The sequence below is a fragment of the Meriones unguiculatus genome, chromosome 6, assembly GCF_030254825.1.
Source record: "Meriones unguiculatus strain TT.TT164.6M chromosome 6, Bangor_MerUng_6.1, whole genome shotgun sequence".
Classification (NCBI taxonomy): Eukaryota; Metazoa; Chordata; class Mammalia; order Rodentia; family Muridae; genus Meriones; species Meriones unguiculatus.
The window spans coordinates 91,454,338-91,481,643 of NC_083354.1; the positions used below are offsets into that span (position 1 = coordinate 91,454,338).

Genomic DNA, 27,306 nt, shown 5'->3' on the forward strand with positions numbered 1-27,306 from the left:
GAATGAAATATCCTTCCTCATCTTTTCTGATTAACTTGGGTTGAAAGTCTATTTTATTAGATATTAGGATAACTACCCCAGCTTGTTTTCTGGGTTCATTTGCTTCGAAAACGTTTTCCCAGCCCTTTACTCTGAGGTAGTGTTTATATTTGTTGCAGAGGTGTGGAAATATTTTTTTTTTAAGTGAACACCACAAGAAGACCTTGAGTGCCAGCACAAGCAAGCGAAGAGCTCTTTTGCTCTGCCCAAATTAGGTAGTCAAGACCAAGTCAAATAGTCCTTGAATGTCTGCATAAGCAGGTTACAAAAGTCAAAAAGAAAACAAGAAAAAGAAAGCAGCTAGTCATATCATAACAAGTAGGTGGTCACGGATGTGCACTTTTTAGATGGAGATCAAGAGCTAGAACTTCCAGGAACTTGAATTATCAGATACCAAAGCGGATGCCTGCATAAAACAGAGGTTCTGTAGCCATCACACTGTCATGGAGCTGCATCTTTGTATGATTTTTAAATTGTTTGTCTATAATGAATATTTTGATACATTCTGGCGCCGGTTTCAGCCTTCTCTTTTTTCTTTTCACAACAACTTAAATTCAAGAATTTTGTGCTCTTTGGAATGGAGAGACAAGCTTGAGATTCAGCGGTTTTTGAAGATCTGTGTCTCCTTCTGTCAAATGAAGACAACTGTGAAGGCTTTTGTGGGTGTGAAGTGAAATACAAGTTCTTATTCCTACGGAAACTAAAAAATGTTAATTAACCTTTACAATTGTTTGTTGTCAAATGTGACTTCTGTGTCCTGGTTCCCTCACTTTCTCTTTTACTTATTTTCTACAGGGAAACAGATTAATTGGATGCAAACAAAAAAAAATCACTTAATGCATATTCTAGAAGAGTGGTTTTTAGACCCAACTGGGAAGTTGTTTTTAAAAATCCATCTTTGGACCTGCTCTTACTTCATGAGTCAAAAGTAGCAGTAAAATATCATAGAAACACAAAAGTGACTTTAAATAAGATGTGTATATTAACAATAATGTACTGAACTCAAACAGGAGGACTTAACCTGTGATTGGATTAGATAGCACGGCCTATGTATATCCAGGCTTGCGAGGGTAATGGCAAGAATTTAGATAGCCAGGTCCTCCTTGGCTACTTTGTGAGTTCTTAAGGCCAGCTTGGTGTACATGAGACTCTATACCAGTGGTTCTCAACCTGTGGCCATTGGAAAGCACATATTTCTGATGGTCTTAACAACCTCAACCTTAAATTTATTTTCATTGCTACCTCATAACTGTAATTTTGCTTCTAAGTGGTGTCTTACTTCCTGAGACCATAAAAAATATGTGTTTTCCAATAGTCCAAACTCCGGCCATCTTAAAAACAAAAACAAAAACAAAAGACCAAGGCTGGGCCTGATGGTACTTGCCTTTCAACCCAAGGCTCAGAAGACAGAGGCAAGTGGATCTATCTATGTGAGCTCTAGACCACCTAGTCTGCATAGTGATTTCCTGGTCTAGCCTGGTCTGCATAGTGAATTCCATTATAGCCAGGGCTACATAGATAGACCCTGTCTCAATAAACAAAACCAGAAACAAAACACAAAGACTACAATTGGCACATAAAAGTATATAATTTCAACACTTGAGAGGTGGAGTTAGGACCTCTCAGGAGTTCAAGGACAGCCTGTGGTATATGAAACGCTGACTCAGAAAACAAAAGTAAGAAATAACAACAACAACAACAAGTTTGTAATAGAATCAGAAGAGCAATCATCATTGGCCAAAAATTTGATTTTCCATTGTATGTATGCAAATATTTTAACAAATTGTTGTTCTTTTTTTTTGTCTTTGGAGAAAATTAATTCTGTTAAATTATTACTGAGGTGTAGCAGACTTCTTGTTTTCAATGGCTTTAAAAAATATATAAACATAGATTACTTGTTAAATTGCTGCCCATAAGGGAAAGATTTATGTGGAGTTAGTTCTAAAGTTAATTAACTTTGGATTTGAATTTGAATTAACTTTATGTCAGAATGTAAGAAAGGAAGAAAGATATATGGGTAAGAGATGTCCATAATGATGAGGAAGGTAATCACTTTCAGCAAAATTTCAGATTGCATACATGGAAAAAAAAAAAGCCTAGAAGTTTTCTTAATTACAGAAGTTTGTTAATTTTGGTTTAAATAAATTCTCTTTTCTTCCAGAATTTACCATATCACAGTGTGATATGGTAAATTTACCATATCACAGGTGTGATATGGTAAATTCTCTCCAACTCTTCCTCCCCTGCCCCACTGGTCTCTAAAATTAGTGATCAGAACTTACTGGATGCCCGCCATTGATTTTATGTTTCAACTGAACCCGATTATGAAGACAGAAGTTTTTAAATGTTTGATCTGAGACAGAAGGAAAATTATGCTACCTATGTTAGAATCGTAATTATTCTAACAAAGAGAAAGGTTAAAATCTTGTAACAAACAATGTTTTAACAGTTAATGAATTGTTTTCTTTTTCTGTAGTATCTCAGTTTAAACTGCATTTAAATATACTTGTTAGCTTTAAGAGCTTTCTAATGTTTTACTGAAACAATTAATGAAATCTTTGGATTCTTCAGTGAAAATTTTTCCTGTGTCTATATTTTTATCTGTGTTATTCTAAACTGAGAGAATAGTATGCAAAAATACATTTGGTCAGTACTAATTCTCCCTTTGAGATAAGTCCCAATAAAGAAAATTATATTACTTGCAGGACTATTAGTGCACCTTTGTTGTTATTGTTTTATTTTTTGTTTTGTTTTGTTTTGTTTTGTTTTTAAAGACAAGGTTTCTCTGTATAGCCCTGGCTGTTCAGGAACTCTCTCTGACGACCAGAATGGCTGACCTTATAAAGATCTGCCTGTCTCTGTCTCCCCAACCTGTCCAATTAATATACTTTTAATTTCAAGAGAACAACCATCTTTTAAAAAAATATTTATGTATCTCTGCCAGAACTAAATAGATTTTAGAATGCAAATTCTTAGACCTGACATTCTCAATCATATACTAAGTATATACTTGGTTGTGTATACTTTAGTCTTTCAAATGACTGTGCTCTAACTTTGGTGAGTATTTACACATAAGTTTTTATATTTTAAAATATGATTCTTTCAGGGCTGGAGAGATGGTTCAGAGGTTAAGAGCACTGGCTGTTCTTCCAAAGGTCCTGAGTTCAATTCCCAGCAACCACCTACAATGAAATCTGGTCCCTCTTCTGATGTGTAGATCTGCATGCAAGCAGAATACTGTATAAGCAATAAATAAATCTTTAAAAAATATGATTCTTTCAAAATTAGAGAATAATTGCAGAGTAATTCTCTTACTGCAAGTTATGATATATGCAAATCAGGAGTTGACTTGGGAACCTGAAGTTTATAATTTTTTTAGAATCTAATTCTTTATTTTTTAATTTTAATTTTATTTGTATATGTATTTCTTACAACTTATTCACTTTGTATCCACACTGTAACCCCCTCCTTCATCTTCTCCCAGTCCCACCCACCCTTTCCCTATTCCTATGCCCTTTCCCTATTCCTCTAATAGGGGAGGACCTTCTCCCTTTTTATCTGACACTAGACAATCAGGTCCCATCAAGGCTGGCTGCATCACCTTCCTCTGTGGCCTGACAAGGCTGCACTCCCCAGGGGGAGGTGATCCAAGAGCCAGCCACTGAGTTCATGTCAGAGACAGTCCCTGTCCCCATTACTAGAGAATCCGCTTGGAAACTGAGGAGCCTGTGGGCTTCCTCTGAATAGGAGGTCTAGGTCCTCTCTATGCATGCTCCTAGGTTGGGGTATTGGTCTCCGCAGGACCCCCTGAGCCCAGGTATTTTGGCTCTGTTGCTCTTTTTGTGGAGTTCCTGTCCCTTTTCTATCTTTCTATCTTTCTAGCTCCATTTTTTTTTTCCATAAGGTTTCCGGCACTCTGCCCGAAGTTTGGCTATGAGTCTCAGTACCTCCTTCGATACCCTGGTACACATATGGTATAAGAAACATTTTTTATTTTTTTTATTAGTTACACTTTATTCACTTTGCATCCCCCCCCATAAACCTCTCCCTCCTCCCCTCCTAATCACACCTTCCTTCCCCCTTCTTCACCCATGCCCCTCCCCAAGTACACTGATGGGGAGGTCCCCCTCTCCTTCCTTCTGATATTAGTCTATAAGATCTCATCAGGAGTGGTTGCATTGTCATTCTCTGTGTCCTGGTAAGGCTGCTCCCCCCTCAGAGGGAGGTGATCAAAGACCAATCAGTTTATGTCAGAGGCAGTCTCTCTTCCTACTACTATGGAACCTACTTGGACACTGAACTGCCATGGGCTACATCTGTGCAGAGGATCTAGGTTATTTCCATGCATGGTACTTGCTTGGAGCATGAGTCTCTGGAAAGACCCCTGTGTTCAAATTTTCTGGTTCAGTTGCTCTCCTTGTGGAATTCCTGTCCTCTCCAGATCTTACTATTTCCCACTTCTTACATAAGATTCCATGTACTCTGCCCAACAGTTGGCCATAAGTCTCAGCATCTGCTTTGATAGTCTGCAGGGCAGAACTGTTCAGAGAGGCCCTCTGTGGCAGGCTCCTAACTTGTTTCCTGTTTTCTTCTTCTTCTGATGTCCATCCCGTTTACCTTTCAGGATGGGGATTGAGATTTTAGCAAGAGTCCTCCCTCTTGATTAGTTTCTTTAGGTGTACAGATTTTAGTAGGTTTATCCTATGTTATATGTCTATATGAGTGAGTATATACCAGAAAAAAAAAAGAAACACTTTTTAAAAAACTACCAAAACCAGGCATGCTGTCATCCCAGCACCTGGGAGCCTGGGGCATGAGGATTACTACACCTTTCTAGACTACACAATGAGTTCCAGGCCAACCCAGGTAATGGAGTGAAACCATCCCCAAAAGAGAACAAAGCACCTCAAATAACCAGCCAGTTTCTATAAATCTGAGCAAATGATTGTCTTTAGAGGAAGGCACAGATTGGTACAGCAGCAAGTGATGACTAAGGTGACCTTGTGAAACAGACTGACAGTGGTTGTACTTCCCTAGGGAAGTACACAGGTAAAGCAAAGAACACTGAGAAGGGAGTCTACTTTCCTCCATCCTGCTGCTCTCTTCCATTGCTACTAACTGAAAAAGTTTTCTTCAAACAAAACCCAGAATTCTAAATAAGTGGAAAACTTTTGCCACTGAGAAGTAACTGTTTACTATTTTTTTTTTTTTATGGACCATAGTCTAGTATAAAACCCAAACAGCAAAATTATGCTCTTAGTCCCCAAAGTGCAGTGAAACCCTCAAGAGTCCTTTTTCATTTTAACTCAGTTATAAGTAAAAGGACAGGAGCTTTCCACAGAGGACCTCTGAAAGAGTCTACCCACTAGGGTATCAAAGGAGATACTGAGACTCAGCCAAAATTTTGGCAGAGTGCTGGAATCCTTATGAAGAAGAGGGATATAGAAAGACCTGGAGGGGACAGGAACTCCACAAGGAAACCAACAGAACCAAAATACCTGGGCTCAGAGACCAATACTATAACTAAGGACCAGGCATGGAGAGGACCTAGACCCACTGTTCAGAGGAAGCCCATAGTCTGCTCAGTTTTCAAGTGGTTCCCTAGTAAGGGGATCAAGGGCTGTCTCTAACATGAACTCACTGGCCATGTCTTTGATCATCTCCCCCTGGGTGTTGCATCCTTGCCAGGCCACAGAGGAAGATGATGCAGCCAATCCTGATGAGACCTGATAGGCTAGGGTCAGATGGGAGGGAAGGAGACCTCTCCTATCAGGGGACTAGGGAAAGGGCATAGGGAGAGAAAAGGGAGGGTTGGTGGGACTAGTAGGAGATGACGAAGGGGGCTACAATGGGGATACAAAGTGAATAAATTGTAATTAATTAATTAATTAATTAAAATGTGTTTCTTTATCCCTAAGCTTGATACTTTAGAGCAGAAATATGAGTCATGATAACCTCAACTTCCTGTCTTAATAAAAGTCTAGTTATGTTTTTAGTAACCCAGGGCAGTTACAGAGGAGTTTGAAACTATCAGGTATATTTAACATCTACTTTGGTTTCTCATGTTCTATATAGTTTTGTCTGAGATCAGGAATAAATCTGGGCTGATTTCTTCCATACACACTAAATTATTGCCATCTAAGGGAGAAGCGCTATTAGAAATCCTTTCATGATGTATGTAAAATGAAAACATAGCCTGGCACTGAAGCCTGTATTTATAAATCTAGCACTTGGGAGGCTGAGGAAGGAGGGAAGCTGTGAGTTCAAGGCAACCCTGGGCTACATAATGGCTTGTAGGTGAGACACCATGTCAAATGATATGAATAAAGAAAGGAAGACGAATACACACACATCTAGTTATAGACTATGGTGATTTGAACAGAGATGGCCCTCATAGACTCATGTGCTTGGATGCTTAGCCTGTCACTATCAGGAGGTGTGTGGCCTTGCTGGAGAAAGTGTGTCACTGCGTGGATGGGCTTTCGGGTCTCAAAAGCTCAAGAGTTCTCTTCCTGCTGCCTGTGCATCAAGATGTAGAACTCTCTCAGCTCCTTCTCCAGCACCATGCCAGCCTGCACTCTGCCATGCTTCCTGCCACCATGGACTAAACCATTCTGAAAATTGTAAGCTAGCCCAATTACACGATTTCCCCATATGAGAGTTGTCATAGTCATGGTGTTTCTTCACTGCAAGAAAACCCTAAGATACAGAATATTTCTTTATAATAAAACAGTGAAGTGCACCAAATCAGAGGTAAATCATGTTTAAAACAACATAACAAGTTTGTTTCATTGTTGGCAATTCTAATATGTTGTTCCTAATCTAGTTGGAAAGAATTGTGCAAAGAATGTAATGTTACATTTAACATGGATGTATAAAATTTTCTGTGTCTCGCATATAACTAAGTACTAATTTTTAGACTGATTTGACACAATGGAGATTATTTTCTGCCCTTGACTAGAAAATAATACAGTTGAAAGTAAAAAATTTTTTTCCTAGGTTCCGAAGCTCAGAAAAGACTGTTGTTGTGTTGACTTGGATTATTGATTGGAGAATATACTAAGGCTTTGACAGTTAAGCCTGATATTTATGAAATGTAATTTTCCACATATTAAAAATTCATTCTTTGTAATAAGCAATTTTCAGAAATTTCTTGTTTTCATGCCTGCAGCAAGCAGCTTCGTTTTCTAGTTTCAATGAGAGTTTGAGTGCAACGTAATTCTTATATACAGACCAGAGGATGAGTTACCAAGAACCTGACATAAAAACTTCTTGTCAATGAAAGGTTTTCTGATCCTTTCTCCATTTTAAAGAACATTGGCTATTACAGCCAGAAAGCCTGCCACCTCCATAGGGACAAAAGGTAGAGGCTGTGGCTCTCTGCAGCTGCTGAGCTAACTGGCTTTTATCCTCATTTGCTGGCCAAGGTTGTCTGGCCACATTTTGTTGTTCTCTGTTATATACCCCTTTGCCCGCTGTTTGTCCTGAGGAACTCGCATATCAGAACAGATATTATAAATCGAGACACATTTACCTGCAATTTTCAACTAACTGGTGATAGAAAGACCCAGAAACTTTAACGCTGGAGAGTAGCCAGCTAGTCTTGGCCATGAATGCTAGTATTCCTGTTGAAAATTTGCAGGAATCAGCATCCTTGCTACAAGCAAGCTGAAAACTCAGGAGGAAGATGCACTTACTGACTTCTGCCTTATAGAGAATGCTTTCAATTTTCCTATACGATCATGGGCTTCAAGGAACAGATTCATGGAGCCAGTTCCAGAGAAAATTGGGTATAGGGGTTATATTGGTTGCTTTTCTTTTGCTGTGATTGAATGCTCTGACAAAAAGCAAGCAAGAAAAGAAAAGGATTTATTTTGACATATAGTTCCAGAGGGACAGAGTCCATAGTCAGGGAAGGCTCGCAGCTGGAACATAAACACAGGCTGGCAGTCTCCAAGTATGGAGATTATATTTCTTCCACAGACAGGAAACAAATGGAGGGAACTGGAAGTGAGGCCAGACTGCACAACCACGAACCCTACCTTCAGTAACAACCTTCCATCAACACCACACCTCTTAAAGGTCTAACCTTCCCAAACAGTGCCACCAACTGGTGAGCAAGTGTTCAAATACAGGAGCATAGGCGTAGCATAGGGAGACATTTCTTACTGAAACCACCACAGAAGTACAGTGAAAGGTTGGGACTAGGAGATGGGGCTAAACCATCTTAGTTCCAGATTCATATCTTTGAGGAAAATAGGCCTTTTCAGAAAAGTATTCACTATCACAGGGACAGACAGAGCTAAAAATCACACCTTGAGTCACATAGATGCTTAACATCACATAGATGCATCACATCTATAGTCCATACCTTGAACATTAGAACATTGTGGTTTTTTGATACTTTCTTTCCAAGATAAATCCACAAGAGCTCAACATGAATGAAGCTGTAAAGATATCTGTTACACCATCTTTCAATAACTTCGATGATCATTAGGCAAAAAATATAGCTCACTTAGGAGACATTAACAAGATACATTAAAAATACAAATCAAGTTTTGCAGTCTACAGAAATTCAATAAGCTCAATATTATAATGGGAATTGCTGTGTTTTCATGTCCATCATGTGAGAATAACTAATACATTATAATAATCCTAGGTTAATTACATCCAATAATTATGTTTGGCTATAGTGGCTATATTAGAATATTTGTGTACTTTTGGTATCAGATGTATGTAACTTTCTGCATACAATGACTGGTTTACAATAAATGCCACCAATCAGCTACTTAAAATGTCTAAGGAGTAGGTGATGAAAATAATATCTGTTTTGTGCAGTTAAAAGCCCCAGAAAAGATTCATTATGCTTTTATTTACTTGAAGGTTTTTTTTTCTCTTGCGGTAATCACTGACAGTATGTACTGTCAATCAAGAATTGTGCTGACCCTTATGATGCATAGAAAACCATTAGTCAGTCCTTTCAGCCTTGTCCTGAACAGTATTCCCCTTCCTTTTAAGCCTACCTAAATGTTTCACAACTAACAAAGGTTGAATCACCTGGAAGAAATATCAAAAGACCTTTGGTCATAACTGTACTAGACCCTGTTGGTAACCTTGATCCCATAGGAAATTAACTAACAGATACACACTTCCTAAATGAGATGAACTTGCCCTCCAAACAACATTTCCATTACACTAGGTGCATGAGTCAAGGTTTTCAATAGACTCATTGCCGCAGAGTCAACAAATTCTGAAAAGTAGGTTGCTCAACCAATGGCCAGCACAAGAAGAGCTAATTACATAAGATTACATGCTCTCACTAATAATATCTAATGGAGGTTAGTTCCGTTTTCTATTTTGATGAATGTAAGAAATTAATTCTCCTCTTTCTCTATCTCCCCGTCCCTACCCCGAGTCCTACCTCCTCCTTTCTCTTAATGAAAGGGTCTCAAAATTGCTATATTTGCATTTTATCCCTGAGCTACACCTCCATTTTCTAGTTTTACTCTACTTGTAACTCTCAATTTTGACATCTGTAAATAATAAATGAAAGATTGTAAATTTGACTCCTCACTAGTAAAAAAATATATATATTATGCTAATTCTCTGTCTTCCATTTTTTTATTTATTTAGAGATAGAATCCCACCTGCATATCAGGCTGACCTGAAAATCATCTTATACCTCAGGATGGCTTTAAACTCATTGTAATCCTCCTGTCTCAGTCACCCATGTTCTAGGATTTTGGCAAGAAACACTATATCTGGCTTAGAAATTCTTAATATAAAATCATTAAATATAATAATATAATATAATCATAAAATATAAGTAATTTTTTACCCCTCCCTGAAAATTATACTAATATTGATCTCACAAAATAATAGGGACTATATTTTCTTTCATCTAGTATAACTTTAATAAATTGACTGCATTTATTAAATATTATACTAGATTACTTTTAATAAGTCCTTTGTTTTCATGAGTACATATATACTTGTATTGTTCTAGTAGTAAGTCTATCGTCCCTTTAACATGAAGGTAATTGAAAAATAAAGTTTTTAACATTACTGTGACAGAAATGCTATTTAATTAGACAAAGAAAATTCAGTTTTTCCTGTCTTCAGTATCCTCTGAAGAAACTGATCTGGCACCAATCATGGACTACGTCGACTAGATCCTCTTGGCTTCAGAAGTGATAAAGAATGCCACTTTTTGGCAGGGTGTGATGCTGAGAAATTTGGGTATCATTTCAAAAAAGGACATTCTTTATAATACGGTAGGTGAAGTCAGGTGAAGGTTAATTGACTACTTTGGTCTGAGCTTAATTGTGTTAATAAATACTTAAGGATTAAACATGACTATAAGGGCTTTACAAAGCTGAAGGTGGCAGCAAAGTCAGCCTCAGGATCTCATTATTCCGTTAAAGTATAAACACACGGAAGTAACCATATGCCGATCAATACTTCTTGTTACATTGATGCAAATAAAAATGGTTCTAAGTAAAATATAAAATCAATAGTGCTGATTTAGGAAATCATTAAGAAAATAAAGGTGGATAACATGTCCTATAAGAAAGAAATGTGACTGAAAGGACTCTAAAAACAGAAGTGGCATCTGGAGCTGAAATTTAAAGCCTGTACATCATGCCTCACAGGAATGAGCAGCGGTAACAGTGGGAGCGAGAATGGGGGTTGGGTGGGACTCACTTTCTACGCACATATATTTAAAAAGCCTAAACTGAGCATGATGGCTCACATGCTTAATCCCAGCAGTTGAGAGCAGAGGCAGGTAGACCAGCCTGGTCTCCAAGCCAGCCAGGGGTACACAAAGAAACCCTGTCTCAAAAGACAAACAAACAAAACATCTTTTTGTCTATTTGTTATCTCCAAATAAACACAACCATGAACAATCTTCCTTAAGTCTCTATCTCCATGATGACGATGACTGACTTCATCCCTGAGTTTCTTTATTGTATTTCTTGAAGGTATGCTCTGAAATTGGTAAATATGCTAAGCTTGCTTAAAGAGGCATGTAAACTTTATAATCTTAGTGACTTTGTTTTAAGTTTTTCTAAATGTAAATCTGTATTTTGAAATTTGACCTCTTTACCTTACACCTCAGGTAAATGTCATCTACCATCTTCCCCATGTTTGGTTTCTGAGCCTCCTCAACATGCCCTATACACACAGATCAGCAGGAGAGAGGACCTGCAGCTATATTTAGAGCTGAGTGTTTCACTGTGCATTTTAAATGGAAATAGATTATTTTTGTCCTAGCTTTGTTAACAAAGACCCTAACTTCACCCTGAACCAGCAAATTCTCATCTGCATTTGTCATCAACAAGGATTTGATTTGTTTCTGTCTCCAAATTGCAAGACTTGCACTCACTTCATCACTGCTAATACTGAGCTAGCCTGGTCTTTCTCTTCTGTCTTTGTGTCACACCATTGGCCCAGTGATTTGGTAACAGGAGTTTCCTCCCTTCTCTCCCTTCCTTTTTAAAATGTATTTATTGATGACTGGGGCGATGATACTGGTGAGAAACAACGGGGCCTCATGTATGCTAGGCAAGCACTTTTCTACTCACCTACAACTGCTACTCAATTACCTTAAAATTATTATTAATATTATTTACATTTGTTTGTTTGTTTAGGGCATGGACAAATACGCCATGACATTCACGCAGAAGTCAGACGACGGTAACTTGTGAGAGTTGGTTCTCTCTTCCTACCATGTAAATTCCAGGCATCAAATTGAGCTCAACAACTTTGGTGGCAAGAACCTTTACCTGCTGAGCCATCTTACATGCCCTGAGGTTAATTTCCTAACAATTTAAGATGTACTGATAGTTACTCTGGCAGTTTCATATGCAGCTTTCCACAGTAGTATTGGTTTTTTTTTTTTTTTTGGTTTTTTTTTTGCCTCTGTCTGCACTTTCTCCTGTTGGAAGTTTCCTCCTGTTTACTGACACAATTCCCCATATTTATTCATCTGCTCATCTAGAGTTTTAGGACCTTCACTGACAGCTACCTGGACTTTTATGTGTTTTTACACATTGCAGCCTTTGGATTCTAAATAGCTCATGGGTGGCTTCCATCACCTACAGCCAGGTACCTTAAGAATTAAATTTCTCTTCAAGTCCTATGAACTTCCTGTTTATTCCACTGCAAGACAATCAAATCAGACAGTCATATATGCTAAGGGTCAAGTAAGCAGAGAAAAGTGTTATTTTAGGTTGGTTCAGGACAAGGTGTCTGGAGGCAATTCAGCTAAGATCTGGTCCAGGATGGACAGTCTATAGAGCATATGGAGGATGGAATAATGAAGTGGTGACACCTGGGTATCCTAGCTGGTAACAGTGTTACAGCAACACAGAGAACAAGCAAGGCGGTACTGACAAGGACCGGTAAGTAACTCAGGTCTATTTGGGTCACCATTCTTGGGGAGGAACTGGACTTAAAGGCAGATCGGAGAGTAAGCCCTGCTGGGAAATGTGCTGTAGGCTGGTTGGCTCACATGGACATGTCAGAAGTCACTGGCCATCATGGCAGTCCTCTAGTTAAGCCTTGCTATAATTAATTGACTCATGATGTTCTTAAGGGAGCTCCAGGTAGACGGATTGACCATAAAGGAAATTTGACAAGTCTTGGGGTAAATCCGTGTGAATCTCTGTTATGCCACCTAACGTTTCAATGAGATCTCCGACTTGTTTTTTTTCTCCGACTTGTTTTGTTCTTGTCCTAATAAAAGTTCTAGGAACAACCCTATTGAATGATAAACTTAATCATACTTAGATCTCTCTAATTACTTGACAGAGGGCATTCAAGCAGACCCAGGAAACAAACCACTACGTAAGTATAAAGATAGATAATGTGAGGTCTTGCCCTCCTACCAAGTGTCCCTACTACTTTCATGCTGCGGCCCCATCCAACTTCTCTCCATCTAGTTGGGCAGCTTCTGTACTTTGACCCAGTTCTTTGACAGCGATTACCCGACCACGTCTTCTCAAGGTAACGTACTCTCATTTAAGAAGGACCTTTTATATACACAAGTGGTAGTGGTGCATGCCTTTAGCCCCAGCACCCAGGAAGCAGAGACAGGTGGACCTCTGTAAGTTTGAGGTGAGCCTGGTCTACAAAGCTAGTTTCAGGACAGCAATGGCTACACAGAGAAACCACGTCTGAAAGGTCTTTTTAGATGTTCATAGTAAATAAGAGAGAAACTGGAGTTTTATCAAATAGATGGTTTAAGTCAAGGAATAATAAGTAATAGAAACACTGTATAGAGACTAAATATGATCTTATGTAAGGTTGAATAAATTGTATCTGTTGTCTTAGTTGGGGTTTCTATTGATGTGGTGAAATACCATGATCAAAAAGTAAGTCAGGGAGAAAAGGATTTATTTGGCACTTAATTTACACTTCCAGATTACAGTACATCATTGGAGGAAGTCAGGAAAGGAATTCAAACACAGCAGAAATCTAGAGGCAACAGCTGATGCAAAGGCCATGAAGGAATGCTGATTACTGGCTTGCTTCCTCTGGCTTATTCAGCCTACTTTTTCATATTTATGGTTGTGAGCCTAGCCTTTAATGGCTGAGCCATCCCTCCAGCCCTTAGCCTGCTTTCTTATAGAACCTAAGACCACCAGCCTAGAGATGGCATCACCCACCATGGGCTGGGCCCTCCCCCTTTGATCACTAACTGAGAAAATGCCTTACAACTGGATCTCATGGAGGCACTTCCTTAACTGAGGTTCCTTTCCTTCTGGTGACTTTAGCTGGTGTCAAGTTGACACACAAAACCAGCCAGTACATCTGTATTACAAAATAATATACAAATAGTGGAGTCTAGGGATTAAGTTTATAAATTAGGCTTATTAGTCAAGGTTCTCTGGAGGACAGGACTGATTAAATAAATGTATTTTCAAAGATGATTTATCAGGTAAGGTCTGGGTAGTCCACTGGCTGTCATACACGGCAGCAGCTCAGAATCTGCTAGTTGCTTAGTCCAGGAAACTGGATGTCTTCACAGTCCCAATCTGGTGCTAAAAGTCTATAGAATTCCTGGAAAGTTAATGGTCTTCAGTCTATGTTGGAATCCTGAAGAAGTAGACCCTAATGTCAGTGAAGCAGTGTTGTGGCAACAGCACAGATGGACGTGTCAGCAAAAGTGAGAGCAAACAGGCAAAAAATCGAGTTTCTTCTTCTATATCCTTGTATCAAGACATCTACCCACAGGTGCTGCCTACATCTGAGGAGAGTCTTCCCCTACTTGGTTTACCTGATCCAGCTAATCCAATCAAGATTAGTCACTACATTTACTAACTCAATTTCCCCCCTCATTTTAGTAAGAAGAAAAAAAAATAGGTTTCAATTTTCATTATAGAGAGAAAAGAGCAAAGCACATTTTCGTGAAAGCTGATGGTAACGATTTCTCATTTCAGCCTCTATTTTCTGTAAATTAAATGTAATTTTGGTAGCCCACTTTTAGTGTCATTGTAAAAGCATCCTTAACCTTACTGCTTTAACTATTGCATAAAATAAATAGTCAGTTCCTTCAGGGAGTAGGGGAGATTAGAGGCTCATAAGTGAGAATCAATATTTCATTGGACAATGGCTAAAAACTATCCCAAATGTCAAAGTAAAGGAGAGATTAAAGCCATCGTAATGACCTAGAAGAAAAAGTGGAGCAGAAACATGAACCAAGGGAAATGACTAAACACTTTCAGCCATGTAAAACTGGCCTAAGTTCATCCTGACAGTTGTTTTACTGGCTCCTGCTGCCTATGTAAAGAAATCATATAAAAACAACCCATGAGGGGCCCAGGTAGCATATGGTCAAAGGTTCTCTAGGCAATATATCTGTTTTTCCATAGCATCTTCTAAGTTATACTTGACTTTAGACATTTTCATGCATCTTGCTGATGTACTTTTGGGAAGCAGCGTGATGCAAATGAAAACAGCAGTGAACTCTCAGGCAGAGAGTTAAGTCAAAGTTTGAGATTTGTCTCCTAATTCTTAGAGATTTTGGACAAAGGCTAAATCTTCCTTTCTCCCAACCACTTAATTCAGAAAGTTTCTGGTCTTTGCCTCCCTTAAGGGTCAGTACTGAGGATGAGTGCTCATGAATTTAATGGGGGTAACAGGGTTTCAGTGGCTCTAACAGTGACTTAAATGAATAGAATAATTACAGAGAGTCGAGATGCATGAGAAAGTTTAGAACAAAGGAAAGCCATGAAACATGAAAATCCCACAAGATCATCTTTCTTCGATATCTGTATGTCCCTGAGCACCTGCATTTGTTCAGTCCTCTGCCCTGTGTGCTGCTGATTACACCCAAGTGAAAGGGCTGCCTTTGCTGTAGTAAGGTCACAGGCTTGAGGCGGGGACGGCAGGTATGGAGATGTGTGGCTATTACACAGCCACAGCCTTCCTTCCCTCTCTCTTCACATGCACTACTAAAGAAGAAGAAGAAAAGAAAAGCAAAACAAAAAGCAGATACCAAACAAAAGTGCCATTGTCCCTCGAGAAAAGGACAGAACTAATTTCCAGAGGGAGGAGATAAAAATAAAGCTGCCCGAAGTCCTACAGACACAGTATGATGGTAAGTAAACCACTGTGATTTCAGTTCTGGAGAGGCTGAGGGAGGGCAAATGCCATGATCAATATCAGCTTGAGTTGCACGGAAAGAACCTTCCTCAGAAAATAAACAAACAAACTCACAAACTATCAAAATGTACAGAAAGGAAGTAAAGAGATGATATTCGTGAATATCTGAGTTATTTTACTTTGTTATTGAGTGAAACTTCCTTTATTCAGATTGTTGACTCCCTATCACGATCATGAAAGGCTCCTAGCAAAATGTGTTTTCCAAAGAGAGAGCAAGTGTTAGAAAAAACATAGTGCGGGGGCTCTATGTTGTTATCTAAAGGGCTGGACAGACAAACGCAGTGTCAGAGCAGCGATTTCCCAAGGCTGTAGATGATGCCGGAAGGCGATGGCGAGCAAGAATGACTTAAACTGTAGACATGTTAAAAGACAAATGTGAACGCCCATTGCAAAAGCGAGGGGATTATGCAAATATAAGACACCAATTTTAAAATGTTTACTGGAGCCAAGTACGGCGTGCACTTGTAAATTTGTAACATTAGCGCTTAGAAAGCAGTGAGAGGTATTCATAAGCTAGAGGCCAACTTGGTCTATACAGTGAGTTCCAAGCCCACTGGCACTACATAAAAAGATCCTTTCTCTAAAAGCCAGGAAGAGCAAAATCGTAAAGGATAAAAAGTGATGAGGGTATAGATTAGTGGTCGAGTGGTTTGCCCAGCAAGCCTAAAGCCCTGAATTCGACACCTCACACTGCAAAATTAAAAATAAATAAATAAATGAACGAACAAATATACTTATGTTCTATGCCATAGATACGTTTTATATATAAGGAAAACAAAGAAAAGAGAAAGCCGAAAACGTATGAGGAGCGCTTGGGATATAGCTCAGTGGTAGGGCTGGCCAACATGTCTACGGCACGTACAAGGCCTTAGGTTCAACCCCCAAAGCTGGAGAGGAAAAACAGTATTTAGAAAAACTGCTCCAGAAATCTAGATACATGAGCTTCCGGCTTCTCACGGAGAAAAGAAGGTGTTTACAACCCCGAGTCCATTGTGAAGTACTGATTCTAAATCACTAGGCGTAACAAAAACGCCAGAGACCTATAACGTGAGTTTCAGAGCAGTCAACTAAAGAAGGAGATTAGCACCGCGCAGCAGCGGCACACGCCTATAACCCAAGCACGCAGGAGGCAGGGGCAGGCGGAGCTACAGAGCCTTTCCAGGCCACCCAGAGCTACCCAGAGAGACCCAGTCTCCAAAAACAAAAGAAAACAAAACGGGGTGGGGTGGGAGGCTACTTCTCACAAGTGTTGACATTTGAAATAGAAACAATAACCAACCAACTCGCGTGAGTGCACGATTCGGAGAGCAGAGACTCCAGAAATTAAACAGAAAACAAGGTAAGGGGAATTTCCGGTGACTGAGGCGCTGTGAGGATTCTGTGCGCTAAGTATGCCAAAGCACGTAAGGGAGCAAGGAAGCAAGATGCAAAGCAGAGTTCCCCTCAGCCTGCTAGCAGAGAGGCAGAAAAAGGAGAATGAGCACATAGACAAATCAACTTAGAAAAACTAACAAAGAAACAGGTTTTCGAGATTCGATGAGGGGCTGGAGAGATGGCTCAGAGGTTAGGAGCACTGGCTGTTCTTCCAAAGGTCCTAAGTTCTATTCCCAGTCAACCACATGGTGGCTCATAACCATCTATAATGAGATCTGGTGCCATCTTCTGCCCTGCAGGCACTCATGCAGACAGAATGCTGGATAAATAATAAATAAATCTTAAAAAAAAATAAGATTCGATGAAATGGACTGTAAGGGTTGGACCAGTTCATAGGAGAAGGCTATCACTGTGGAACTCAAGACCAGTGCAGAGAGCGGAAAATGAAATTGAAGGGAATGGAGGGGAAATTTTATTATCATGATGATGATCCTCATTATTACCTAATATTTCCATTGTGCCAGCATATTCAGTCAGTCCTTAAGGCTACCGTTTCTCCTAAAAGCAGAACAGCGAGGTTTCCTAAGGGCTGGACGCATGGGAGAAATCCTAGGAGTTACCTGGGAATCCTTTCTCTGCCGAGCGGAGTTCTAAGACAGGCACCTGAAGGCTGGAGCTGATGCTTCATTTGGGCTCAGTGAGAAAAGACAGGAGAAGTTACACCCAGTTCACGAGCCCCCAAAAGATCTACAGAAATCAACTCCATTGGAAAACACATGAGGGTCTTTTTATTGTAAATTACAAGCTGCAGCTTGGGTCCACAAAAACCCACCGCCAAAGTGGTGGGAGCTGAGCGCGCTGCGCCCAGGTTAGTTGGGTAATATATTGATTCTGGTCCCTCCCAGCATGCCCAAGCCAGGGGCGATTCCTGCTTGGCAAGCTTCTATTGGTCAAAATGCTACATTTTTAATTGATTGGATATAGGAAGGTCCCCAGACCATGACCTGGTGTCCCTCCCTAGGGACAGTTTCCTAGCAACTGTTATCTCTTGTGGGTGGGGAAAGAATGCAGTAAGGCTGTCCTTCCCCTCAGGGTATCACTAGACTTCTCTACCCACATAGTTCAGGCCTTAATTAATAATAGCTAATTTATCTTTTGGTCTCTCAAAGACAAGTCTGGCATTTCTGTCTTTACTTTTTGTAAGTCTCATCCTTTGCTTTCACCTACTTAATTCTGCACACACTTAACGACTCAAGGGAATGCTTCCCTATCTCAAGCCCCTCAAGACTGAAGACAGAGGTAAGTCACTGTCCCTTATGGCAACTACTTTGGAGGTCAGGAATCCGCTGAGAGTCATTATCCAAGACGGTGATGCTGCGTCCTGGAGACCTGATCATCTTGCAGGAACCCTCTTGTTGCCATGCCTCAAGAGATGCCAACTATCAAGACTTCTTCAGTTTACCATGCAAAACTAGAACTGAGACAACAAGCAGGACTACACAATGACCAGGACTGCTTAATTATGTGTGGGTTTTGCCCTCTGCCTCATTTCTCCCCCGGTTTAAGGCTAAAGTCCATGTCAATAGCCCAAAGATGGACTTTGCCATCTGTTTCTCTCCCAGTGTGGCCACACTAAAAGAATCCCTTTCCCCCACTTTTCAGTGTTACTCATCTCTTTAATTGGTAGTGGATCATGTGGCCAGGTCTAGCTATTGGGGCTGCTGGAGCCTCGGGTGTCTCTGTAAAACCTGTACTTACCGTTTTCTGAAGATTTTTAAGCTCAGTGTCATGGCTCATGACCCCAATGTCAATGCTTGCAAGTCTGAGTCAGGCGGATCTCTGTAAATTGGAGGTGACCTTGGGTTACAGAGTAAACCGTATCTCAAAAAAGAGATAGTGAAAACACACACACACACACAGAGAGAGAGAGAGAGAGAGAGAGAGAGAGAGAGAGAGAGAAAGAGAAAGGGGAGGGAGGGAAGAAGGTAGAGGGAGAGAGAGAGATTTTAGCTGTCTCTCTGAGAAAAAAAAGGAACAGTGTTGATCACAGAGCCTCTACGCTTGCACATACGGCTATGAGTATGGACTGTATTATCAAGAAGAAAAGAATGAAAGAAAAGACAAGAGGCTAGACAACGATGAACGAGATCACCATGGGTAAGGCTGTGCTGCTGCATACTCTGAAATGTGATCTCAGTGTGAAAGGAACAGGCTAGCTTTACAGGTTTCTTTATAAATTCTATACCCCATCTTAAACTAAGTTTTCCCAGTACTTTTCCAGGAAGCAGGAGGTGAATTGAGACAAGACCCACCCCCTGCAAAGGAATTCTAAAGGTCTCCACCGCTGTGCTGCAGAGGAGGAGGAGTGTCCAGATCTGCAGTAGGAGATAACCTAGTAACTGGTCCAGAGGTCACGGCTCCCCACCCAGTTTGGGGCAGGACCAGATGGATTTGGCGCCTAAAATGAACCAATCATTTTAAAAGTCAATTACTCTACCCAATCCAGTTTGCCAAGCTTAAAACCTCCACGATTCCCCACGCATCTTCCTTTAAAAACCTCAGACTTCTGTCTCTCATTGCTGTTCCTCTCTGGTTTGGGGGCCTGGGGGGGGGGGGGCAGCCACAACATGCAATGACTCAAATAAACCACTTGTAAATTACATCTATTCAGCCTCCTGGGTTCTCTTCATTCTGCCCCCTTGGGCCTAACAAGTGCAGCTTCAAAACTGCCTTGTGATGGAATGTGGTGCTTTTCCCAACAAACAAACAAACCAAAACAACTAAACGAATCAACATCAGCACCAAAACAACAAGATGACAAGCAGCAGACATTAACCATAGGATTCCTGCTGTCATGAGGTTGGAAGTGGTGGTTCTAGTGCCTGTGGCTGCTACAAGACTGTGCAAAAAATTTTTTCTCTCTGCCCTTCCAGATTAACAGCAAGGCAAGACAAGGTCTTTCTATTTCAGACTTTTAAAACATGCTTTATACCAGTAGAACCATATCAAGTTTGACTGTGTTTATTAGTGCTCTAGGAGACAGCTGTACCCATTGTTAACCACCTCTGTTTGAAAATCTAATAAAAGGGTAAGTTTATGTTGTTATTCAGAATGATACAATGAAGACAAATTAATAATTGATTGTTTTGATTAGGGTTACTGCTGCTGTGATGAAACACCATGAAAAGAAAGGGTTTATTTGGCCTACTTTTCCATGTCACTGTTCACCACTGAAGGAAGTCAAACAGGGCAGGAAGCTGGAGTCAGGAGCTGATGCAGAGGCCATGGAGGGGTGCTTCTGACTGGCCTGCTAGTCATGGCTAGCTCAGTCTTCTTTCTTATAGAACCTGGAACCACCAGTCCAGGGATGGTACCACCCAAAATGGTCTGGGCATCACTAGTTAGGAAAATGTCTTACAGCCAGATCTTATGTAGGTGTTTGCCCAATTGAGGTTCCCTCCTTTCAGTCTGCTCTAGCAATTGTTAACATGACACCGCTAGCCTATATATAGGCCAAGTCAGCCGTACGAGCTGCTCTAGAGTTCAGAATTCCATTCTAAGGAACAGAGACAGTGGGGGCGTTGAAGATGAACAATAAGGTTGAGAGCTCTGGAAACAGTGTGTTAGCCTGGATTAGAGCAAGGCAACAGGTGGGAATGAAGGGAAACGAAGCCTATCATAGACTACCATGTTCATTGTTGTTGTTTTGTTACATTCCCATAGAGCTCATCTTCAGGCCAGACTGAAGCTGCAGTCATCAGTTTCACAATGCCCCTTCTGGGGTAAAATACTAACCTCACCTTATCTCAACCTTTGGAACATTTGGATATGAGGCATTCCTAGTAACAGGCTCAGAAGAAGCAAAATTCTCCAACACTATGTTAATCTCTTTCCTTCAGCCCTCCAGCCATAATCGTTTCTTCTCCCCTCTGACTTCTCCTCCAGCTTCCTGCTCCCTGCTCCAAGCTCCATTTCCATTCCTTTATCTCCCATGGGAGTGAGGAGGAGGGGGGAGGCGAAAAGGGAGGGAGGGAGGTGGTGAAGGGTGATTAAAATAAACACAAAGGAACCTAGGAGTGATCCTGCTACTTAGGAAATGTTTGGCAAAACAGTAGTGATCCCCTTTAAGAGGCCTCTGAGATTGGAGGTGGAACAATGCAGAATCGGCAGATGCAAGTGTTTACATAACGAATGAAGTCAATGTGAAATTTTTAGGTAAGGGAAAAAGCTTGTGCCCAAGAGAAGGGTGTAATATAGAATAAGCAAAAACTATCTGTAAAACTAAGGAACAAGAAGTCAGAGTATGACAGGTTGGACTGAGACTGACAAAGAAACTTAGCGACCACACACACACACAAAAAAAAAATTAAAATGAAAAAAAAAAAAAGCTTGATAGTGGGTGGGGAGAGGATAGATGAGAAGATGATTCTGTCCCCACAACTTTGTCATTTAGAAAGCTTAACTGTGGGATGGAGAAATGGCTCATACATTAAAGGCTAAGGTTCACAATCAAAGGGACTAGAAAGCACAGGTCTGTCCACCACTGCTTGGAAGTCAGCTGATCCTGAACCTTAGGGAAAGCAGAATGAAAAGACTGCAAAGGGCAGTGAGGATTTAAGGATCTTTATGACATTTTTGCTGTTTTATATTGTGGAAGCTGTGCTCATTTTCTGAGGAGTAGAAAATCTTGACAGTCCAGGTTTGTTTGTTTTTTTACTCTTTTTATTGATTGATTGATTGATTGATTGATTACAATTTACTCACTTGGTATCTGACTGCAGACCCCTCCCTCATCTCCTTCCAGTACTACTACTCACCCTCCCTCTCCTTTTCCTATGCCCTTTCCCTGGTCCCCTGATAGGGGAAGACCTCCTCCCCTTCTATCTGACCCTAGTCTATCAGGTCTCATCAGGACTGGCCACATTGTCTTCCTTTGTGGCCTGGTAAGGCTGTTCCCCCCTCAGGGGGAGGTGATCAAAGAGCCAGCCACTGAGTTCATGTCAGAGACACACCCTGTTTCCATTATTAGGGAACCTGCTTGGACACAGAGCTGCCATGGGCTACTTCTGTGCGGGTTCTGGGTTTTCTCTGTTTGTGCTGTCTTTAAGTATTATCCATACTTGTGATTTCCATTAGTATCATAAGGGAAACCTACATTTCCTATTATGAAAAAATTTAAGCTTTTTTAAAAAATATTTTTCCTGCTACTGGGAAGGGAAGGAAGGAATAAGACACAGAGAAATGTTCTAGAAATGGCTGAAAACACTAGTGTAAAGACCCAGTATAATGTGACAAAGGGAATTTGCCTTTCAAAATGTGGATAAACTGAATTAGAAAATGATGTTAAAGAAAAAAAAAAAAAAAAACATGCTGATGGCCAAGTGGTGAGTGTGTATGTAGAAGCATTTCAGGGCTAAGAACAAGAAAGCTTGAAATTTTCTGGTCTAACATTTCAGTCCACCATGGTTTTCCATTTAATCTCAGAGCAAAATAGTTAAAAGTCAATAAAGTATGGCCAAGTGTGTTGAGACTTACGAAGGAAAATTATTTTTAAATTATTTAAATTTTCATACCATGAAACAGTGATATTTTTTTTAAAAAAAGCAGCCAATCTTTGTAGTACAATAGGTAAACCCGAATATTTCTAAGATATTCACAGGTTCAAGCCAAATCATCTGATATTTTAAAAGTCATTGTCCAGGCTTAGCTATGGAACCACATAAGGGGATACACAGCTGTACTCCCAGCACTAAGGAATTGGAGGCAAGACTATTGAGAATTCAAGGTCAGTATAGACTACATAGTGAGACTTCTCATCAAAAACAAAAACGAAATAAAAATAAAAGCAGAAAGAGAAACAAACTACAATAATAAAGAATTAGACATGAGATAGGGGTTTGAATCACATTCCATTCGTGAAAATTGACATTTTATTTCCTTCAAATTAATGTATTAGCTTTACATAGTCGATAATAACATATTCAATGATGGCAAACTTTGTCTTTAAGGGGTAATATTTCCCATGTATTCTTTATAACCATTCATAAAAATAAAATACTATATTTCAACTGGTTTCATAAGCACTGAGGGAAAACTGAAGAGTAACCATTAGGAGAACTGAATGAAACACACTTCTTCCTAATGGCTCCAAACTGAATTTCATTTGCTGACTATCACTTGCTGTTTTCAGGGAATTTCTTGGGTATTCATAAGAGGCAGCAACAGCATTTCCGATTTCACATCAGCTGTTCTGGTTTCATTTCTCTTGTATTCTGAGTGATCAAAAGCAACTTAGGGGAGGAAAGAGTTTGTTTCCTTACAACCCAGTTCATAATCCATCTTTGAGGGACATCAAGGCAGATACTTGAGGCAGATGCTTGGAGACAGATCATCTTAATATTCTGCACGGCATTACCTCTATCCAAGGAGTGAGTGTCACAGCTGACTACGTAAGGCAGGAACCATGGAGGATTGGGCTTCCTGGCTGGGAGATAGGCTCATGCTCAGCTCCATTCATTACACAGTTTTGAACTACCTGCCCACCATGACTTCACCCTCCTGTATCAAGACAACCCTCTACAAGACATGGAACGACAGACCATTCTTGTGTAGAGAATACATCAAAACCTCAATTGGGATTCATTTCCAAGGTAATTCTAGGTTATGATGAGTCAACTGTTTAAGCTAACTAGAGCATCAGCTGACCTGCTTTCTTTGTCTGTTTGTTGTTCTCTTCTTGGTAGTTCTGGGGACTTGGTCCCTAATCTCACACGCCCTAGGAAAGTGCTCTACCACTGAGCTGTATCCCTGACACTGAAATGGGTAATTTCCAATATGGAATTTTAATGCTTATATTCCACTAGAAAACCACTTCTCTGAAAAAGCGTTTTAAGAATAAAGACTGTGTACATGCGTATGTGAAGTGAGCAGTTGTGGAATCTCTAAGGAGCTCTGAGGATTCTTTCTGTAGAGCAGCTGAACAGCTTTGTGGCATCAAGTCCCAGGTGGCTGGAACTGAGGAGCTGAAATTTCCCTGGAGAAGGTAATAAGGACAGAGATTGAGCTTTTATTTTGCCTTAGGAAGTGACAAAGATTCCTTTTGGAGTTTAGAAGCTTAAAAGCAGCCATATTACCCTGGGCTTCGAAGGAAGAATTAACAGGAACAAGATACACACATTGTACCTGAGGCAAAATAAATCAAGACATTTTCTTTTTACTTCCCCTGAGTTTCCATGACCATTGGAAGTGTCCAGTGTGTTTGCACCTTAATCAATTTTCCCTTATTTTCATCAGGTATGTCATTAAATACATGGTAATAAAAATTTTGTTCCTCTTTTCATTTTATACATTTAACTTGGTCAGAAGTTTTGGGTAATCAATAGTAGAACATGGGTCAGATTCATCACTCATCCATAATCATAATGCTTTACAGTTTTGTAAGTGTACAGCTGCGTGTTTTCTTTTTAAGCAAAATCCTTCATGGTTATATATGGCACTTAGTCATCCATCCCTTTGGTTCATGAGGAGATTGAACCACAAGATGATTAGTGATGAGTGCAGAAGGAAGAGAAACGTCCGAAGAGCAAGTGTCCCGGCTTCTTGCCTCAGGTTCAGACTCCCAGATTGTTCAACGATGCCTTTCTTTGCCTCTTATATGCCCATCATGCTCTTCTGATGCCTCTTATGGCTGGGCATCATGGAAAGGTCACCTGTAACCTGTGTTAAATATGGAATAAAAAAGTTACATGGAGACCCGGAAACTGCAGGAGCTGGGTCTGTGATGCATTGAGAGGCTGAAACCAAGACACACTTGACCTCTCTCTTCTCACAGCCCTTGGTGCAGACCAGAGGGACACAAGACATGGAACTGTCATCAGCGAAGGGACTCACTTAGCCAGAGCTCCCCACAGGTGCCTTAGGAGACTCAGCTGCAGCCATGGTTACCAGTGAAGCCTCTAGATGCTAGAGTCAGGCTCCTGATGAAGGGGCGTCCACCAGTTCCAGAGGCTTCCATGTTTGCCTCCAAGGAACCCTCCAGCTAACCATCAAATCATCCCAGAGACCCCTCTTTCTAAACCAATACTTTATGTGCTTCAAATCCATGTGGGTTTTTTTTTTCCGTAAAAAAAAAGTGTATTTTATTCTCTCTAAATCTTAAAGAGGGTGTGATGATTAAAGCAATAGCTTTCAACATTGAAATTTAAAAATATCCTCGCCTCTGGACCCCCTAACCCAGAGATTCTGATTTAATTGGTGCCAAGTATTGATATTCTTTCAAGCCTTCTAGTGGTTTTATTGTGTAGCTGTGACTGAGAATCATTACTCGTAGGGAGCCATAATAGAGGTGTTGTCAAGCAACTCCAAAGAGAAGATCAGAGGCACCACACAGGACATGCCTCTAAAACCTCAAAGAACACAGATTTAGAAGACATTATTGCCAGGTAAACTCCAATTTTGAAAAAGTTTCAGAATTGTGGTATATATGGGTTATTAATATTATTATGAGCTTTTAGTTAGGTGGGCTCAACTTTTTGTTTTGTCTGAAGTTAAAAAAGAGGCAAACTACAAAATGTACTTTGAAGAAAGATGGATACAATCCAAATTGATTAGAGGCATTAGGATCCCTTTGAAAAGGCTGAAGTAGAAAAGGAAGCTATTTGAGTTCTTAATCTATGAATTGGACCAAAAGTAAGAAATGAGGAGCAGATGAAAGGCTATGGTCAGAATCCTCAAGATGAAGGGATTGCCCCAATCACTCCATCGTATTTCTTAATAGTGTTTCTTAATATTTCAGGGTACAATCTTGCAAGATGAAACAATGACTTTGCTAACTTGGAGACAGAAGAACAACAGCATTGTTCATTGAATTGCTTTTTCCTAGACAGCCTGAAATACTTGGTAGTGAGGTAGAGTAGGGATAGCAAGCACTTAGGAGTCAGTCAGAACCAGAGTGGTACTCCGACTCAGGACATTTATTGTTGTGAGAAAAACAAACCCTGAAACCTCAAACTCCGTACTCTCTTGCTTGTTTGCCTCTCCTGACCATCACTTTAGGAAGCAGAAACATAGACACACCTGAGAAGAATTAGGTAGAACTGGAAGGCAAGGAAAAGCCCTGCTAATTCAGCAACACTTTATTTTCGATGTGGACTTTTCAGAATATGGAAAAACTGTCAGCAGAGCTATTTGGATATCATTTATCTTACATGGGAGATACTCCATAAGGTCTGCAGGATACAGAAGCAAGAACAGAGAGGTATGGGGTCTTCTTGTGAGTTTCTAGGAAGCCCTACAGGCAAGCAGTGCGCTGTCTTGACTCCTGAAGAGCTTTGGAAAGGTTGAGTGGGCCCTCCACAGAGACATTGCTGTTGTCCACTGTGGAGTGTCGGGGCCCCCACACTTTCTGGAAGCCTTCCTGATGTTCTGACAATCTGATAGTGGGTGCTCAGCAAACTCGGCTCTCTCACGCTTTTCCTTTTCCTTACTTCCACCAGCACTCTCTCACCTTTCTGAGTTCAAAGCCATGTTCCCACGAAAGTACCCGCAGTCTCTCAGGCTTTCGTCATCTTGGGTAAAAACTACTTCCGTTTTCTCATCAACACAACTGAAAGCCCCTGATGACTTTACTTCTGCTTCTGAATTTAAGTACATTCTTACAGTTGAAAATATACAGCAAACTCATATCTACATTCCTTTCCTATCCTAATTGAGGCCTTAAAGTTCTCTGACTCAGATCAATTCAGCAACATTAAATTAAACATAAAAGAGACTCTAAAGGTTTCTTGTGTATTTCATTAAAACTGCATAAAAAAAAGAGTTCTAAATTTAAAAAAAGCTATCTTGGGTGATTTATTATTATATATGTTTATATCTTCTCAAGAACTCCCCAGAGAATCAGGTAGTATTGTTATTTATCAGTTTATGCCTTGTAAACATTTAAAGAAACAGAACTTGCACTTTTGAAAAATTTGTCTCTCCAATCCCAGTCTGGATAGACCACATTGCTCTGGCAAATGCAGAATTTCAGACCCCATCCTAGTCCCAGCGGATGACAAATTCAGGAAAGGCAGCTTAATAGCATCCTTGGGTGATTTTTTTTCTGCACACTGAACTTTAAGAAATGCTGCATGTTAAACACTTTGTTTCCAGTTCACTTGTGTGTGAAGCTCTTACCCATACAGTGATGAAATATGCTACTCTGGTTGGGAAGAAAAGGGACTGGGG

General features: G+C 40.3%; 1 pseudogene; it reads right to left on the reverse strand.

Annotated features, from left to right (window-relative positions):
* Positions 1–26,733, reverse strand: part of LOC110562471 (high mobility group protein B2-like) — a 63,794-nt pseudogene extending 37,061 nt beyond the window's left edge.
* Between the last annotated feature and the right edge of the window lie 573 nt (positions 26,734–27,306).